We start from the raw sequence: 18,504 nt of genomic DNA on the forward strand, positions 1-18,504 counted from the left end.
GCCACCATCCATGCTTCTCGAGGACTCGGAGGAGGATGAGGAGGATGGGCAGTTTGGGGACGCATACAGCCTTTCAGACCTGAATGTCAAACAGCAGGACACAGATACGGAGGAGTTTTATGGCCCAGAGGGGCAGGAGAGGCACCAACAGGGATTACGCCCCCGCCCTATAAGGCAGGACCTAATTGCCTTGCCAGTGGCTTTGGTGTCGGATTTGCAACAGATGCTGCAAGACTATAGATCTCGTTTTCCGACGTTGCCGGATCGCACTCCAGTGCGTCCTTCTCCTTTGGAAATGCCACGTGACATACCAATGGACTTGCCACCTCTACCAAGAGAGGTACCTCGGTCCATTTCGCCAGTGCTGCCCTTAGTGGTTCCCCAACCTTCAGGTACGGAACCTGCTGATGATGACGCGGACGATGGAGATACGGACGAAGACGACGAGGGACAGGTGATCCCTCTTACAGATCCAGGCGATCCAGATGGGGACCCTGATGATACACAGGATCCTGATGCTGTAGGCCGAGAGACAAATATATCGCCTCCGGTGGACATTGGGGGTTTCCATAATTTGATGGAACGGGCATCCAAGAGGTTTGGTTTGCCCTTTACGGCGGAGCAGTCCGACTGCTTCCTTTATGACTTTAAAGCCCAATATAAGAAGTCTGTAAGATCAATTCCCATTATAGAACATGTCTGGGATGAGGGACTGAAGACAATGCAGAATCCAGCAACCGTCATTCCGGTTCTTCCCCGGCTGGAGAAGAAATACAAGGCACCGGAGGGCAGTCCTGCGTGTCTTCTAGGACAACCTAAGCCTGATTCTGTTATTTCTCAAGCTGCTCAAAGTAAATCTAAGAATCCGTCCACTCCTTTAACCACGCCTCCAGATAAAGAAGGCAGAAGACTGGACAATGTGGGTAAAAGATTCTCCACCATGGCCAGCTTGTTGGTGCGGGCAGCTAATTCTCTGGCTATTCTGGGCAGATACGACCGCCAGATGTGGTGTGATATGGAACCATTCCTGGACCAGCTACCAGAAACTAGTCAAGACGAAGCCAGACAGGTGCTGTTGGAGGGAGAACGATGCTCTTCGGAAGTCATCGACTGTGCGATGGACATTGCCTCAACTGCTTTCAGGGCTTTGGCGGGCTCAGCCGTCTTGCGCCGCCAAGGCTGGTTGAAGGCGACTTGGTTTCGCCAGGAGGTCCAGAATAAGATCTTGGACCTCCCCTTTGACGGAGAGATGCTTTTTGGAAAGCATGTGGATGACGCCCTCCAAGGCATTAAAAAGGACACCGATACAGCTAAGTCCTTAGGCTCTTTGACCTACCGTAAGGTGCCATTTAAGGGGGCACGTGGTCGGGGGTTTTCTAACTACAGAGGAAACCAACGACAGTATTCCTCTCAATCTGAACAGTCCTATAAAGGACAATATTCCAGCCAGCGCCAAGGACAGTCGGCGTCTTTCTCTCGGCAGTCCCAGAGAGGACGTCAGAATCGTCAGGGACGAGACAACGCCAAGAGGCAATAGCGGCCTCCTGGCTCTGGCTACTGTTCCTCCCCTGCCACAAACACCGATCGGGGGCAGGATATCTTTTTGTCTGGACAGCTGGGTGCGTTTAACATCAGACCGGTGGGTCTTGAACATAGTTCAGAGTGGCCATACGTTGGAGTTCCAAGATCTTCCTCCAACAAGAGCTCCAGACGCCCGTGCAGCGAAACATCTCCGACTCTTACATCTCGAAGCCCACCAGCTTTTCATCAAGGGGGCGATAGAGCCTGTGCCACTTTCACAAAGGGGCAAGGGGTTTTATTCCAGGTTCTTCCTGGTTCGGAAGACGGAGGAGGCATGGCGTCCTATACTAGACCTCAGGGAGCTCAACACCTATCTCATCAAGCTCTCTTTCAGGATGGTCACACTCCAGGATATTCTAAGGCTGCTCAATCCGGGAGATTTTTTGGCATCCCTGGATTTAGAGGATGCTTACTTTCATGTTCCGATCCACCCAGCTCACAGACAATATCTACGCTTCACAGTAGGCAAGAGCCATTTCCAGTTCAAGGTGCTCCCGTTTGGCCTTCGGTCGGCACCCCGCATTTTCACGAAGATGCTGGCACCAGTCGCTGCTTTCCTGAGAAAACAGTCCTTGGAAGTGTTCCCGTACTTGGACGACTGGCTCATCAAGGCTCCATCGTTCAGGGCAACGTCTCAGGCTGTGTCAACTTGCATAAGATTGTTCGCCCATTTGGGTCTTCAGCTCAATGTGTCCAAGTCGGAACTGATACCCTCCAGGTCACGGAAGTTCCTTGGGGCAATTCTGGACACGAGACGATGCACGGCTCGTCCGTCAGAAGAGCGTCAGGGCAAACTGGCCGCTTCCGCTCGTCTAATACTGCACAAGAGACATGTATCGGTTCGACAGTACAAGTCCTTGCTCGGATCAATCTCATCCTGCATACCTTTGATACCGCATTGCAGGCTACATATGCGTCCTCTACAGGAGGAGCTGGACAAACAGTGGCGTCAGGCAGAAGGATCGTTCAACGACAAAGTATGGATAACACCTGCCATGCGCACGGCTTGCGAATGGTGGCTGGTGAAGGAAAACATCGCAGGAGGATTAACGTTCCGAGTCCCTCCTTCGCCTATGGTGGTGACCACGGATGCTTCCCTAGAAGGGTGGGGAGCTGTCCTCCAGGAGCTTCAGGTCAGCGGTCACTGGAGTCCAGCAGACAGACTGCGCCACATCAATCTTTTGGAGCTGAGGGCCATTCACTTAGCCTTGCTGGCGTTCCTCCCCAGACTTCAGAACCGTGCAGTGCTGGTCCGGACAGACAACACTACGGCCATGCACTATATAAACAAGCAAGGGGGAACGAGATCACGGACGCTGTCCAAAGAAGCTCAGGTGATCTGGGAATTTGCCATCTCTCACGGGATCACTCTGCGAGCCGAGCACCTGGCGGGGTGTCTCAACATCACAGCGGATGCTCTAAGTCGGCAGACGAAGGTGACACACGAGTGGGAGCTGGATCAGGCCACTCTGGAGGCAGTGTTCAAGAAATGGGGTACTCCGACCATAGACCTCTTTGCGACCCCGGAGAACGCCAAGTGCCGGTTTTACGCAAGCAAGGTTCCCCAGCGAGGGTCTCTGGGGAATGCCCTTTCGATTGCTTGGTTCGGCGCATTTTGCTACGCCTTTCCTCCAATTCCCCTCATTCCTCGAGTTCTCAGGAAGGTCAGGGCAGAACCATGCAAAATGATCCTCATTGCTCCAGCATGGGCGCGGCAGTTCTGGTACTCGGAACTCCTACTTCTCTCCCAAGATCGCCAGATTCGCTTGCCACTGATTCCATCTCTGTTATCGAGAAATCAGGGGCAAGTCCTCCATCCGGATCCGGAATCACTTCACTTGTCAGCGTGGCTCCTGAACACAGAGAATTCCGCCATCTGAATCTGTCTAAGGAATGCAGGGATGTTCTATCTCAAGCACGGGCACCAAGCACTAATAAGACCTACAGGGCAAAGTGGAAGAGATTTTGCCTTTGGTGCCAGAGGAATAAACTCCATCCTTACAAATCCCGGCCACATCAGATTCTGCCCTATATCCTGTCCCTGGCAAAATCAGGTCTGGCGCACTCTTCGATCAAGGTGCATCTGGCTGCCTTATCCCGCTTTCGACGGAAGACATCGGGGCCATCTCTATGGTCTGCAAGAATTGTTAAGCAGTTCCTTAAGGGGTTATTTCGGATGTATCCTCCGGTCCGGCCACCTCCGCCTATCTGGCAACTTAACCTGGTACTGGCTCAACTGATGAAAGCGCCCTTTGAGCCGATTCACAAAGCGGATTTGAAGTTCCTATCTTGGAAGCTGGCCCTTCTCCTAGCATTGACTTCGGCTAGGAGAGTTAGTGAACTCCAGGCTCTCTCTATAGTGGAGCCTTTTCTACAGTTCAAGAGGGATGTCATGATTTTGAGAACCAACCCAAAATTCATCCCGAAGGTGCCTTCGGAGTTTCATTTGAATGAACCCTTAATTTTGAACTCCTTTTTTCCGCGTCCTTCCACTCAAGCGGAACGAACATTGCATTCTTTGGATGTCCAAAGATGCCTGAAATTCTATCTGGAGCGCACACGCTCTTTCAGAAAGTCTACTCAACTATTTATCGCCTACAGTGCACCACGGAAGGGGTTACCGCTCGCTAAGAGTGGCATTTCCCGCTGGATCTCCAGTGCAATTCAGTACTGTCATCAGGCTGCGGGCAAACCTTTGGATAAAAGGGCCCGGGCGCATTCTACGAGAGCGATGGCGTCTTCAGTGGCTCTCTTTGCTGGAGTGGCGATTAAGGACATCTGCAGGGCAGCAACGTGGAGCAGTGTACACACCTTCACGAAGCACTACTGCCTGGAATCGGTGGGACGAGCTGACGCGGCGGTTGGTCAAGCAGTCCTCCGGAATCTTTTTCAATGAGAGGTGAGCTTTCCCTACAATCCCTCCATCCTGGTAAGCACATTTGGTTTCAGTAATGGTTGTTTTATCATGTGCACTGAGATGATTTTGTAAAGCCATGTAATTACCGAAATGTGCTTGTCGTGATCTACTGCTTGCTATTCTGATACAAAGCATGAGAATCTATGAAAGTTCCAATACTGGGGTAAGAAAACAAGTTACTTACCTGTAACTTTGGTTCCCCAGTATTGGTAACTTTCATAGATTCTCATGCGCCCACCCACCTCCCCTGGGAAAGCTCTGCCGGTTTACTAAGGTAGTGGCTGTTGGCACAACGGCTACGAAAATCTGAGGCTCTGAGCTCTCTCAGGAAGGTTCCAGAGGGTGAGGCTGTGCTGATTGGCCCTGGCAAAAGTTTGGGCTCTTTTACACAAAGAGGGTGATATACTACAAAATGAGATGAGGCCTAGGCCTATTTTTCTCTTTTGTTTCTATGGTTATACATATGTATATATATATATATTTTGTTACCGAGGCTCCCATTCCGACGACGGGGAATGATACAAAGCATGAGAATCTATGAAAGTTACCAATACTGGGGAACCAAAGTTACAGGTAAGTAACTTGTTTTCATACAGTGACACTTCGATTGGTTAGTCTTGTGGGCTCATACTTAAATGAGTAACTTCTCCATACTACAAATAACCTTGCCCAACACAAGGTAAAAACGACTGACTTGTACAACATATGCTTCTTCTCCCCTTCCCCCATTCGGGAATTGTCTCAGCTGCAGAAGGATGATGCACTAGTGGGCTTCTTAGCTTAGGGCACATGTTTGAATCTCAAGCATTGGCATAGCCCAGTGGTTCCCAAACTGGGGTCTGCGGACCCCAGGGGTCCTTGACACATTCCCAAGGGGGCCGCGACACATTCCCAAGGGGGCCGCGACACATTCCCAAGGGGGCCGCAGGCAGCAGTTTTAAAAGCACTGCAAAATTCCTTGTATAATCAGCAGTTTTTGGGCAGCAATATAAGTGTCAAGATAACGCCAGTGATTAATGTACCTGCTGGAGAGAGATGGGAGTTTTGTCCAGTGGCAGCTTTGACTCATCTAAGGAAGCACGGATGGTTAATATGCCTGCTGCAAAAAATGTCAACAATGCATTTTTTTTAAACTGTATTTTGTTTTGTGCATAGCTCAGTGGGTTCCTTCTTTTGCCACAGAGATTCTTTTGTTATTGTGCAGTTCACAAGTTCCAATCGCAATCTAGCGAGCTATGAACTGCCACCAAAGAGCTGCATGCAAACTGCATGGTACAAGTTAGTAAGTTATGCCTTTTCCAGTCTTTTATTATCCTGACGCTGCTAAAAAGGTTTGTTTGGATAGAAATAAATCCTTATTAATTCAGCGCTAACCCCCATTTATGTTCTGAATCCTGAGTTTGTGCTTCTCCAGACCAAGCACTCTTAAAAAATGCCTACCAGTGTGGATGATATGTGAATCCTACACCTTGTAGTCCCCTTTGACTTGTGTAACATTTTCTATTCACTGATTTACACATGTGATTCATTATCTCTTTATGTGTGTGATGTAAAGTGCTCTGACACCCTACAGTGGTATGAGAGGTGCTATAAAACAAATTAAATACATGTGATAGTGGGACTATGGAGAGATGAGAGGCACTGTTGGAGGGTAGTAGTGAGGGAACCATTGGAGATTGTCAGTCATTGAAGATTGGCAAAAGACTGTTGTATCCTGGTGCATAATAAGGTCATTATTTACTATGCTTTAAAAGCGAATACAATTCAATATATAATGACAAATGTGTTGTCATATGCACCATTTTACCCCAAATTTTCTTGGGGGAAACCTCCGAAAGCCCCCTTTGTAGTGGTCAGGCTCACTTGCTGCACTTGGTGTGCACTGTATGGGGGCTAGTTGCAACATTTGCCAGAGCAGCTTTAGGTTTCCAGTCCAGCCTTTGCAGGAGGAGGAGCCTTGGGCTGCGAAATAAAACCACACAATGAAAAGTTGGTCCCGAGATCCAGCACCGACCTTCAAAATTAACATTTTTCGATATTTGCAAAGATTTTTAATATAAAAATTCTCTAATCTTTAGTAATTCAAGTCTAGTCTTTGTTTGATGTGCACACGTGTTTACTTTTTTTTTAATTACAGTTTTAATGTTTGAAATTTAAATCATACAAATTGCTTGGGGGTCCCCGGCTTCCAGTTGTGACTCAATGGGGGTCCTCAGGAGTGAAAAGTTTGGGAACCACTGGCATAGCCAATAGGTCTCGCCTTTGGGACCTTATAAGTGTTTAGTTATCCAGCACAAAATCCTTGGTGCAACAACATCAAGTGTTGCATGGCTATAAACTTATAAGGTCCCAAAGGTGACACATATTGGCTATGCCAATGCTTGTTTTTCTAGCTAACTTGTTTGAAATTGCTTTTGTCTTTACATGCTGTTACTTTACTTTCTCTAGAGCCTGTAAGCTTGTTAGTTTTTTGTCAGCTGTTGTACAGCGAGACAATCCGCCTCCCCGCTCTCTTCCTGCCATTTCTTGTCCTGCTCCCACTTCCTGCCACCCAGCTCCCGCCCCCTCCCAGGACCTACTTAATGGAGGCCAAAGGCAAGCCTGTCTGCTTCCGGTCCACACCCAGTTCCAGGAACCTGGTTCTTTCACCTTGCGCAGCTACACCACCACAGAACTCCAAGCCGTGGATCCCAGACGCATTGACAAACAGCTGCAGCACATCTCCATGTTCCACCACACAGCCGTTCTTCTGCAAGCACTGCTGCTTCACCTGCAATACTGAAGCAACCAACAATGTCGGAGACACAGCAAACACTACTGTGTCCACCACGCTGACTGAGACCACCAAGGCACAACTTAAGTACATTCTACTCAACACACTATTTGTCAACTAACACGCCACAGAAATCTGGGACACAATTTCATTCGTTACCTGGACGTCATCTTCCTCACAGACCTGGCTGAACCCCGCCTCTGCACTGTACATCGCCATCCCTCAAGGTTACAAGGTAACACACCAGGACTAAACCAGCAAACACTCAAGGTGAAATTGCCATCATCTACAAAATCACCATCCACTGAACGGTTTCCTCAGATGACTGGACCCCGATAATGGAGTATCACAACTTCCAAATCCACACAGACTGAAAAAGCACCTTCAGAGGCACCCTCACCTACAGATTACTAGGATCATGCCCCAGCTTCTGCGCCACCATTACGGACCTCATTGCCCTCATCACCATCAATAAGCACTACGTTTTCCTAGGGGATCTTAACTTTCACCCTGATGACCCCAGCAACACCAACACAACCAACCAGAAAACATGAGCAACTTCGGCCACAAGCAACTGGTCGCTGACCCTATCCACATCACATGACTCGCTCAATAACATTTTCACATCCATTGACAGTACAACCACGTCTCACAGCTCACCTGGACCGACCACTACAGCGTCCACTTCACTATCTCGGGACCTACAAATACAGGCACCATGCCCCCCAGCTCCACGCACAGAAACTAGAAAAAGATATTGGAAGACCAGTGGAACAACGCTCTCAACTCCCACCTCCCAGACACAACATCCAACCCAGAACAAGTTGCAAAGATCTTCTCCCAGTGGATCACAGAATGTGCTGACATAATGCGCCCCCGCCAAGCCAGCTAAATCCAAAAGACCTGCCTAGAAAAGTGAGCTGCTTCACCGCGAAGGTAAAATCCACGAAAACACAACTACCAGCAACTAGAAAGGAAGTGGTGCACCAGGAAAGACAGGAGACTGTATCACCTTCAAGACAGCACTTAACCAGTCCAGTACCATTGCCTCCTAAAAGAAACAAAAAACACCCTAGCAGTCCGCATAGAAGCCAACATTAACCATGGAAAGGAACTCTGCCATTGCAAAGGAGTGCTCCAACCCAGCAGTCTCCCAAGAAGTGTGTGACACCCTGGTCGACTTCTTCCACAACTAAATTTCGGCCTCACACCCCAACCCTCCACAGCCGATGGCATCAGCCTGCTCACACCCATGACCACAACCCCCAAACACCTGCTCACCCATTGGGAGCCTCCCACAACTGCAATCGGGAGCACCCACTGACCTCATCAAAATTCAGAAAGATGCCCTCATTCATCACTGGAAGAACCCAGTGAATCTGTCTCCTGCCGTTCACCTCAGCACCCAAGATCATCTGTGGCACTCCCCAAGGATCGTCTCTCAGCCCCACCCTCTTCAACACGTACAGGACCCCCCTGGCCAACATTGTCAGATCGCACAGACTCAACATTTATTATGCCAATGACATCCAGCTGATCCTTTCACTGTCAGAAGAACCCTTCACCACCACAGCCAACTTCCACAGGTGTATGATGAACGTCGCCTAATAGATGAAGAACAACTGTCTCAAGCTCAACTCGGACAAGACTTAAGTCCTTTTCTTTGGGAACAACACCTCGTCATGGAATGATGCAAGGTGTGGGGGGGGGGGGGGGGGGGTGGTTTGCCTGGGACCCATGGCGGACGCGTGAGCGAGGAGCTCCGCACCGACCGCACACTAATCCTGTAATAAAAGCTGACTGAGGCTGCGGCGCTACACCAGACTGCCTGTCGGAGGTCGGCGCTGATCCCTGGCGGCGTTCGGGCGATCCCCTCTGCGCATGCTGTGATGTGGACGCAGAGGCGGCAGTCTATGGTTCTCTGGGCGTGAGGGGCTCTGGCGGTGACCTCTTGTGGAGCGCGGGGACGGCTGCCCAATTACGCGGCTCCCCCGGTCGCAGGCTGTCTGCTGGGCCTGAGGTGCAGCGGAGGAGACGCTGAGGCGGCCTGCCTGGCGGGGGAGCGGCGGACCTTCTCTGAGTTCATTACCGCGCTCATGCTGACAACATGCACATGCTAGCGAGTGCCCAGTGAAGGTGGGTGCATCGTGGAGGAGCGTTGGGACCATCGGCCCTGTGCAGTTATTGCTGGAGGGTCAGCGCGACGCAACTGGGGATCCGGATGACCTGAACGCAGTGCTAACTTTCATGGGCTTTGGATGACTGCTGCTGGTGCCTGGACCTGGCGGCGAAGCCCCCACAGACTGGTGTGCATTTCTCTATGGCTGCGGATCTGAGGGATTTAGAGGTGCTGGTGCAGAAATTGCCCTGATTCAGCGCTTCCTGTGTTATTACGCTTTGCTGGGCCTGGATGTGGGACGAAGCCCTGTGCGACCTGGCTGTGGACTGCGGACAGTGTGAGGCTGCCTCCTCTGAGACCAGAAGGTGCGGTGCGCTGGCTGTGAAGACGTGAGGGAGCCTGTGGGCACTTGTCACTAGGGCCTCATTGCTGGCGGTGAGTGTTAAGCGGAGAGGGGAGTAGCAGGGCCTTTCCAGCCCATAAACTTACGGCCTGAAGGCCGGGGGTCCCTTTGATTGAGCCTGGTTCACTGCCATGGGTAAGCCTAAAGCCAGGAACGTCGGTACGGGCCGGGACCCTGAGGACGGAGCGACTGAGTTGTCGTAGATGGCCACTGGGGACCCTATTCAACGACAGCTTAAAGAAATCCTAGCAGCCGTAACCGACACTAAAGCCACCTTCCACCAGGACATTAGTTCGGTGGCGGTTGGGCTAGGGCTCCTTCAAGATGAACATAAGAAGCTAGCGGGGAGGGTCAAGGAAGCTGAAACCAGCATATTGGAATTGCTCCCGGCCCACAAGGATATGGCCCACCAGCTGCATGCTCTCACGGAGAGGGTGAACTCCCTGGAATGCAGAGCTGACGATGCGGAAGGCAGAAATCGGAGGAACAACGTCCGCGTGGTTGGGCTGCCGGAAGGAGTGAAGGGGGCTGACATGGTGGCGTACTTGGAGACCTGGCTTAAAACTGTGGTGGTCCCGGAGGGCCTGTCTGTCTTCTAAACTTTGGAGCGAGCCCCTAGGGTCCCGGCTAGGCTACTCGGGCCGGGCAGACCACCGAGGCCAGTGATTGCTCGCCTCCTACATTATCGTGACCGGGATCTACTGCTTCAAAGGGCGAGAACGGCGGGCCCCTTCACTGTGGATAACAGCAGAGTCACACTGTCTCCGGATTATACCCTGGAGGTCCAGCGGAGGCGAGCTTCTTACTTGGAGGTCAAAAAGGCGTTGAGGGAGGAGAACTAGCAGTATTCCCTCTTGTTTCCAGAACGGCTACGAATTGCTGTCGATAATACATCCCATTTTTTTTGACTCTCCAGCGGAGGCATGGGACTGGTTGGAGAAGTATAAAGGTGGTCTGACAGCCACGGCCAGACATGAGAGATCCGCCCCCCGAGGTGGCTTGGCCGGAGGGCATGGGTCGCTGCGGCAGCGTCGGGGGGCCCGGACGAAGCCCTCCGCGGTGCATGCTGAGCTGGAGCAGGCAGATGCTCTAAGGGCAGTGGAATCTGTGTCTGGTTCTGGCAGTCCACCTCCGCCGGCAGGTGAGGGGGGGCTCTGCCGGGGACTCTGCGGACAGTGACTCAGACAATTCTACTACTAGTAGTGCGAGACTCCTGGTGGTAACGCCCCAAAGTGTGGATGATATAATATGACACTACTGTGGGGAGGTTGGGAAACTTTTGGTGCCTGGCTGAAAGGAATTGCTTGTGCGCTGGATGAGCAGTCCTTGGGAAGGTAGCCTGTTTATATGCGGTTGGTGTCACCTGGTTGGTTGCAGTGCTGAACCCGGGACAGCTGCGTTCACCCTTGCATCTGAAGTAGTCGGAGGACTTTGCTTAGTTGTTAATCTTTGTTTTCTTGTTTGGATGGGCACTAGTTTTAAGGTAACTGTCCTTGGTAGGGGTGCTTGGTAGTTGGGTAATGTTCAACAGGGTCTCTGGCATGACGATTGTGCTTTATTGATGGGGCGCTGGACATATCATATACCATGGGGTCACTGAACAATTTAAAGTGCATAACGTGGAACGTTGGGGGCTTGCACACCATGAGCCGTCGGCATAAGATCCATACATACCTGGTGCGGAGGGGGGGTACAGGTAGCGTTCCTTCAGGATACACATATCACGGGCTTAGAGGGTCTTGCACTGCAGCGCAGATGGAGGGGGTCAGGTTTATCATACTTCGTATTCTACATTTGCGCGAGGAGTCTTGGTGTGGATTAGAGCTGGGGGTCCCCTTTCAACCGGTGCAGCACATTGTTGATCCAGAAGGGCGTTGTGTACTAATACAGGGTAGACTTGATGGGAGGGACATTACACTGGGCAGTATTTATGCTCCGAATACTGAGCAACAGGCCTTTTTTACTTTATTGTCCCGGAAACTGGCGTCCTACTTGTCTGGCCCAATCATGCTGGGGGATGAATTTAATTTCATAACAGATGTCGCTCTTGACAGGTCCCACCCCCTGCTTCCGACAGCGCCAATTACTAAGATCGCTAGGGCTCGAGGTACATGGCAGTGGAATCGGGGGTTGTTGGACACCTGGAGGGAGCACCACCCACGTGAGAGACTACTCCTTTTTCTCTACGCTCCAAGAGTTGCACGTTATATTAGACGCGATATTCTGCTCCCCTGATATACACACGGCGGTTCAGCACAGTGAGTACCTGACCAGAACGATCTCTGATCATAATCCCCTGTTGCTGAGGCTTCGTTGGGCCCACAGCGCCCAGCGATCCCGACATGGCGATTAAATCCGGAGCTAATGGAGGACCCGGTCTTCCGGGAGGTGATAGGTAATTGGATGACCCAGTACTTTCAGGAGAACACAGGTACTGCCTCCTCACTGGCAGTGGAGTGGGACGCTTTTGAAGTGGTGGTGAGGGGTCTCTGCATCGCCCATACGATTGAGGTACGGAAAGTTCTCCGTCAGGAAATAGACACAGCGGACCAGCGCTTGCGCGACTTGAAGCGTGCTCGCCGAGAACATCCAGAGGGGCAGGAGGACATGTTGGTGGCCTGGGAGGCAGTAACAGTGGGGGTTGAGAAGTTGCGATGTTACGATTACAAGAAGTATTTGATACGCGCCCACGCAGAGCACGACAAATCTGGCGCATTGCTGGCGTGGCTCGCAAATCCCGTGAAACAGGCGGCCCCTATCTTGGCACTCTGCGATCCAGTGGGGGGGGAAGTGCTGCACCCAGCGGGGCATTAATCACCTTTTCTCTGACTACTATGAGGGGCTTTACTCCAGTAAAGTCTCCTTGGATGAGGGTCGTCTGGGGGGGTTCTTAGCTGAGGCGGAATTGACGGCCCTTGTCAAAGCGGAAGCAGATTTGTTGGGTCAAGACGTCACACTGGGGGAAGTAAGAGGTGCAATCAAACATATGGCGTGGAACAAGATTCCAGGGGTGGATGGTTTGCCGATAGAATTTTATGCATCTTATGTCGAATTGTTGGCCCCTAGGTTAGTGGCCCTCTACAATGATTCACGGGGGGTGGGCCGGCTTCCTGCCACGTCGCGTGAGGCGCTTATCATACCGCTGTTGAAGCCTGGGAAGCCTCCCTCTGACAGGACTGCCTACTGTCCACGCTTACCACCGACTATAAGATCTTAAGTCGGATACTAGCCACTCGCCTCCTGCCGTATATGGTCCGCCTAATACATGTGGACCATGCGGGGTTTATACCCAAATGAAATACAGCGGGCAATGTTCGTCGCCTGCTCCGTGTTCTGGAGGCTGATACGTACTCATCGCATACTGCTGCCATATTCTCGGTCGATATCGAAAAGGCCTTTGACAGTCTGGAGTGGCCTTATTTATTCCAGATACTACATGCCTTTGGATTGGGGGAGCGATTTGTGGCTTGGACGGCTTTGCTATATAGGGATTCCACGGCTAGAACTAAGTCAGGAGGCCTGATATCGCCTCCCTGTGCGGTGGGTAGGGGGACTCGCCAGGGGTGTCCTCTATCCCCGCTGTTGTTTGCACTGGCCATAGAGCCGCTGGCAGCCCAGGCCCGAACGGGGAGATGGTTCAAGGGACTCCAGGTGTACGACGATACCCATTATATAGCGCTCTACGCGGACGACCTCCTCCTGTTCCTAGCTGACACCCAGTAGGATTTGCTGGGAGCTAAGCGCCTACTTCGACATATCGAAGAAATGGCAGGTCTGAAAGTGAATTGGTTAAAATCGTGCCTGTTCCCCACCTCCAAGACAGTTGAGGGTCCTAGATATAAGGGAGGAGGTACAATGGGAATATACCTTTATAACATATCTGGGGACACGTATCTACCATGAACGGAAAGATCTGGTGGAGGGTAATATTGGCAGAGCTATACGGGGTCTTCAAGGCAGTATGGACTTTTGGCAGCCGTTGTCGCTGTCCCTAATAGGGCGGGTGGCGCTCCTCAAGATGGTGGCACTCCCCAGGCCGCTGTATTATTTTCGGACGCTTCTTGTGTGGCTCCCTGCATCGACTTTTAAGAGGCTTCAACAGATAACGGGGTTTCTCTGGCTTGCTGGCAGATGTCGTGTAGCTTTGCACACTTTGATGCACCCACGGGCGGAGGGAGGCCTAGCAGTTCCGGACTTGGAGTTCTATTATTTGGCGGCCCAGCTGCAATGATTGACTCAGGCGGTGGCTCGAGAGTTTCGGGGAGTGGGGGATGCTGCGAGGGGGCGTATTTCTGCCTATGTGCCATCTAGGATTATTTTACAACAACCGCTTCACCTTGGGGATCTCCCTGGTGACGTGCAGACTTTTCGATTGTGCTGGAATAGGAGTCAACAGAGGGCTCGGATTGCCTGCCCGTATGCCCCAGAGATCCCGTTGTTAATGTGCCAGCAGTTGCCTCATGGGGGCAACTGGTCGGCGCTTACGGGATGGCGCGAATCGGGATTGACAGCTATGGGAGATTTGTACGAAGATAATGTTCTGCTGCCTTATGAGGCCATCCGTGAGCGATTTGATCTCCCTCGCGGGGATTATCTGCTGCATGCGGCCTTAGTGTCGGCTATTCAGCGATGATGGAAAGGAGGGCAGTCTGAACCTAAGACATCAATGGCTTGCCAATATGTGGTGCTGGCGGCCGGTACCATTAAAGCTGTCACTTGTTTATAGCGACGGATGACTTGCGAAAAGTTGGCCCCCCTTCTAAGGTTGAAGCAGCACTTGGAGGAGGGGAAATTCCTGACAAAATCTGGGCTGAATTGCTTGAGCGCCCCTGGAAATGCTCCAGGAACACCCGATTCCAACAGATTAAATGTTTTATTTTGCACAGGGCTTATCTCACTCCAGTCAAAACTAAAAGTTATTTTAAAACACTCGCGGCACCCTGCCCACGCTGTAACATAGAGGGAGCTGATTTCCGCCATATGATGTGGGACTGCCCTCGGATCGGGACTTATTGGCGGGAAGTGTGGACGCTGCTTTGTGATGTTACGGACAGGGAGATTGAATTTGGTATAGGTCCATGTTTATTACACTGGTTTCCCCATAACTCGAAGACAAAAATAACTAGTAAATTTATAGACCTAGGGCTGGTCCTGGCCAAAAGGGAAATTACTGCTAATTGGAAGGCACAGTGAGGGCCGAGATTGGAGAGGTGGAAGGCTGAATTTACTCGGTGGGCAGAGTGCGAGACGGTTCTTCGACTGCAAACGACTAACCAAGCTCATAGCGACAGGGCAATGGACTCTGCCTGGGGAGCCTTAACGGAACTCCTGAAACCCACAGACTCTGATACTGATGTACATTTGGTGCTTAGTGAATCACAAAACCTGCCCTCCTCAGTATCAGTTTAGAACGGTGTTGGAGAATAGATGCTACCCCTATTAGACTACCAGCTGTCCTATGTTATGAAAGTTTGATGTGTACCATTCAGTTGTAGGGTATTCTCTTATGGGCAGAGAACCGAATGCCCTGTTACATCTCCAGCTAACAAGTCATGCTGGGGGAGTTGTGGGAGGGGGGTGGAGTGAGGGAGGAGGGGTTGTAGCATGTTATAGGCTTTATGTTGTGCTCATTTCCTTTATTATGTTATGAAGCTTCCTAATGTAATTCCTATTATTGACCTTGACACATTGTGCCTTGTTATACGATAGTGGAAATTGTGGGTGAACCACCGCAAGGTTCTCCAATAGAAGTGAGTACTTTCAATTGTAACCATGGGTTAATGAAAAGATAGTGTAAGGAGCACTGTGTATTAGGGACGATTTATGCGAGCGGAAGCTCATGATTGAACTGTTTATGAGTGATATAAGATGATAATCAATAAACATATTCTACAAAAAAAAAATGGAATGATGCATGGTGGCATGATGAACTCTGCCCACCAACCCTCCGCCCCCACCACCCCCACCCCCTGCCTCGACAGATCACGCCTGCAACCTCCGCATGATCTTAGGCAGGTAGCTGTCTATGAAGAAACAAGTAAACACAGTCTCATCTGCCTGCTTCAACACTCTATGCAAGATCTCCAGGTGGCTCCCAGTCAACACCAGGACCCCGATGCAAGCCCTCTGCACCAGGAGGCTGGACTATGGGAACACACACTACGCAGGAACTACCATGCGCCTCCTGAAGAGACTTCAGATAAAGCATAACTCAGCGGTCCGGCTCATCCTGCCCAGACAAACTCACATCACACACCAGCTACTCTGGCTCCCGATGCAGAAAAGATGCCAGTTCAAGGTGACTCGCGCATGCAAAGCCCTGCACAACGAAGGAACTGCATACATCAGCAAACGCATGACCTTCCATCAACCGACCAGATAGCTACAATCTGTCTCCCTCTTTGACACTCCCTGGATCCACCAAAGCACCAGTGGAGGACAACTTGCCCCTGAACCTCAGGACTGCCTCATCGCTCCAGCATTTCAGAAAAGGACTCGACCTGTCTGTTTGAATGAGCAGACCATCACAAAACAGTGAGCAACTCCAGCGCCTTGAGACCCCTCACCGGTGATTTGCAACACTTTACAAATCCTTGATTGATTTATTGTACCTAAGAGACTGGACTGTATCCTTGGACCTGCTGGATGTGTATTTTCATATACCTGTTTTGTAGTCCCATAGTTATTACCTGCAGTTCAAGGTCGGAGAGAAGCATTTCCAGTACTCCCATTTGACGTCGCCTTGGATGTTCATGAAAGTTATGGCGGTGTCGAGGCACTCCTTTGGGGGTGGTGGATACCAGTTTTCTCCTACCTCTGACTGGCTGTTGAATGCGCACTTGATAGTCTATCGTGGACCACCTTCAGTTGACGGCAAATTCGTGACATCGTTGAGGTTCATGGTCATTTAATCTAAAACGCATCTGACTCCTTCCCAAAGGGTGCAATCATTGGGGGCTATATTCGAACACAGTGAAATGTAAAGCTCTCTCTCTACCGCATCAAGTCATGGACGTTCAGGCTATGAGCCTGATTTTTCAGTCTCTGTCCTGGATCTCAGTGAGAGCAGTTCTTAAGTGTGGTGTTAAATTAAATTTCGGCCCATCCCTTGATTAAGAAAATACACGTTGAATGTTCGACAAACAAGTTTTACTTCGCTTCGATTTCTAGGTATCAAACCCACTCTAATGATGACAGTGAAAATCATCAACCTGTATCTGGCAGGAGAGCCGTTCATCTGCACGACTCCACCGAGGATGATTAGTTTAATTGAGTCACAAGCTCCTCCCACAAGAATCTTTTATATTCGACTGACTACTTGGTCAAATAGTGTTATCCTTGTTCCCTGGGTTAAAGTTTAACATTTAAACATGTCCTTGTCACATCCACAGTCTTCTGACACAATCACCTACCCTGCTAATATGTTACTTGGAATTCAAGCAACAGGTCCTTCTCACGTCTGCAGTCCCTTTGTACAGGTGTGCCCTGCTAATATGTTACTTTGGTTAAAGTTTAAGCAACGTGTCACATAAACAATCCTCCCGAAATCCATTATTCAATAGTTTTGGTTTTTTATTTGGCTTTGACTAGATCTCCATAACATTGGTCGTTTGTAAATGTAATTAATTCACCATAAACAAGGCATCTTGGCCACAGCCTGCAGCTTCTACCTCTTCAGCTACACCAGGTAGTAAATGTGTGTACTGCAATGTAATTTTTTTTAATTTGGTGGGCCCAGCACCAAGGAAATCTGATGGTTGGCAACTGGATTTCAAAAGAGATGGCACATGATCTGCAGTTGTGCGGTTCGAACAGTTGGTCCTGCCATTGGAATATTCTCCCTACCAGATCCAGAGCTGACAGTGGTAACAGATGAATCGCTACTGCGTTGGAGGCCAGGGGTACTCGGGTCTCTGGTGGAAGCCCCGCCCATGGGGCACAAGCACAGCTGGTGGCACACGGTGGATCACGAATTGAAGCTACACCTTGAGGTGCCACTGTGCACCTTCTGACAGGAGGAAGAACCTCTGTCAAATGCGCAGTGTCAAAGGTTTTGTTAGTTGAGTTTCTCGCAAAAACATTTGGTTGGAAATGTATTCCAGCTGGAATGGAACAAGGGACTCCTGTGTGCCTTCCCTCCCATGCCTGTTTTGTCCCGAGTACTGAAAAGCTCAGGAACGATCAAGCCCAAGTCATTCTTGTGACTCCAGATTGGACCAGGAGACTGGGTACTCAAAATTGTTGGGTATGAGTCAATGCCCCCTGATCAGGCTACCACTTTGGGGGAGAACTAGCTCAGCAGCCGGGCTAAGTTCTTAACCCAAACCTGTACAATCTACACCTCCATGTGCGAAATTAAGCGGCAGCTGTTAATTACGTTTTATCTTCTGTGGGAAGTGGTGGATGTCCTTTTCACTGCCAGGCACACTTCCACATAGTCCATTTATGCCATGTGCTGGAACAAATTTGTGGACTGACATAAAGTTACAAGAATAAATGCCTGATGCTCTCCTGTTCTGCCTTTGGCCCAGCAAGGCCTTGCAGTGGGCAGTCAGCCCAATCGTATTTTCTGTATTTGCCAGACCAACATCTTGTATAAATCACTTGTTTTCAAAGCGATTTATTAAAGGTTTGACACGTTTCCTCCCAAATCGTTTGTGGTGGTATAGTGGCACCTTAACTTGGTATTGACATTTCTCATGCGCGTGCCC

Source organism: Triturus cristatus, chromosome 1_2 (genome assembly GCF_964204655.1).
Source record: "Triturus cristatus chromosome 1_2, aTriCri1.1, whole genome shotgun sequence".
Lineage (NCBI taxonomy): Eukaryota > Metazoa > Chordata > Amphibia > Caudata > Salamandridae > Triturus > Triturus cristatus.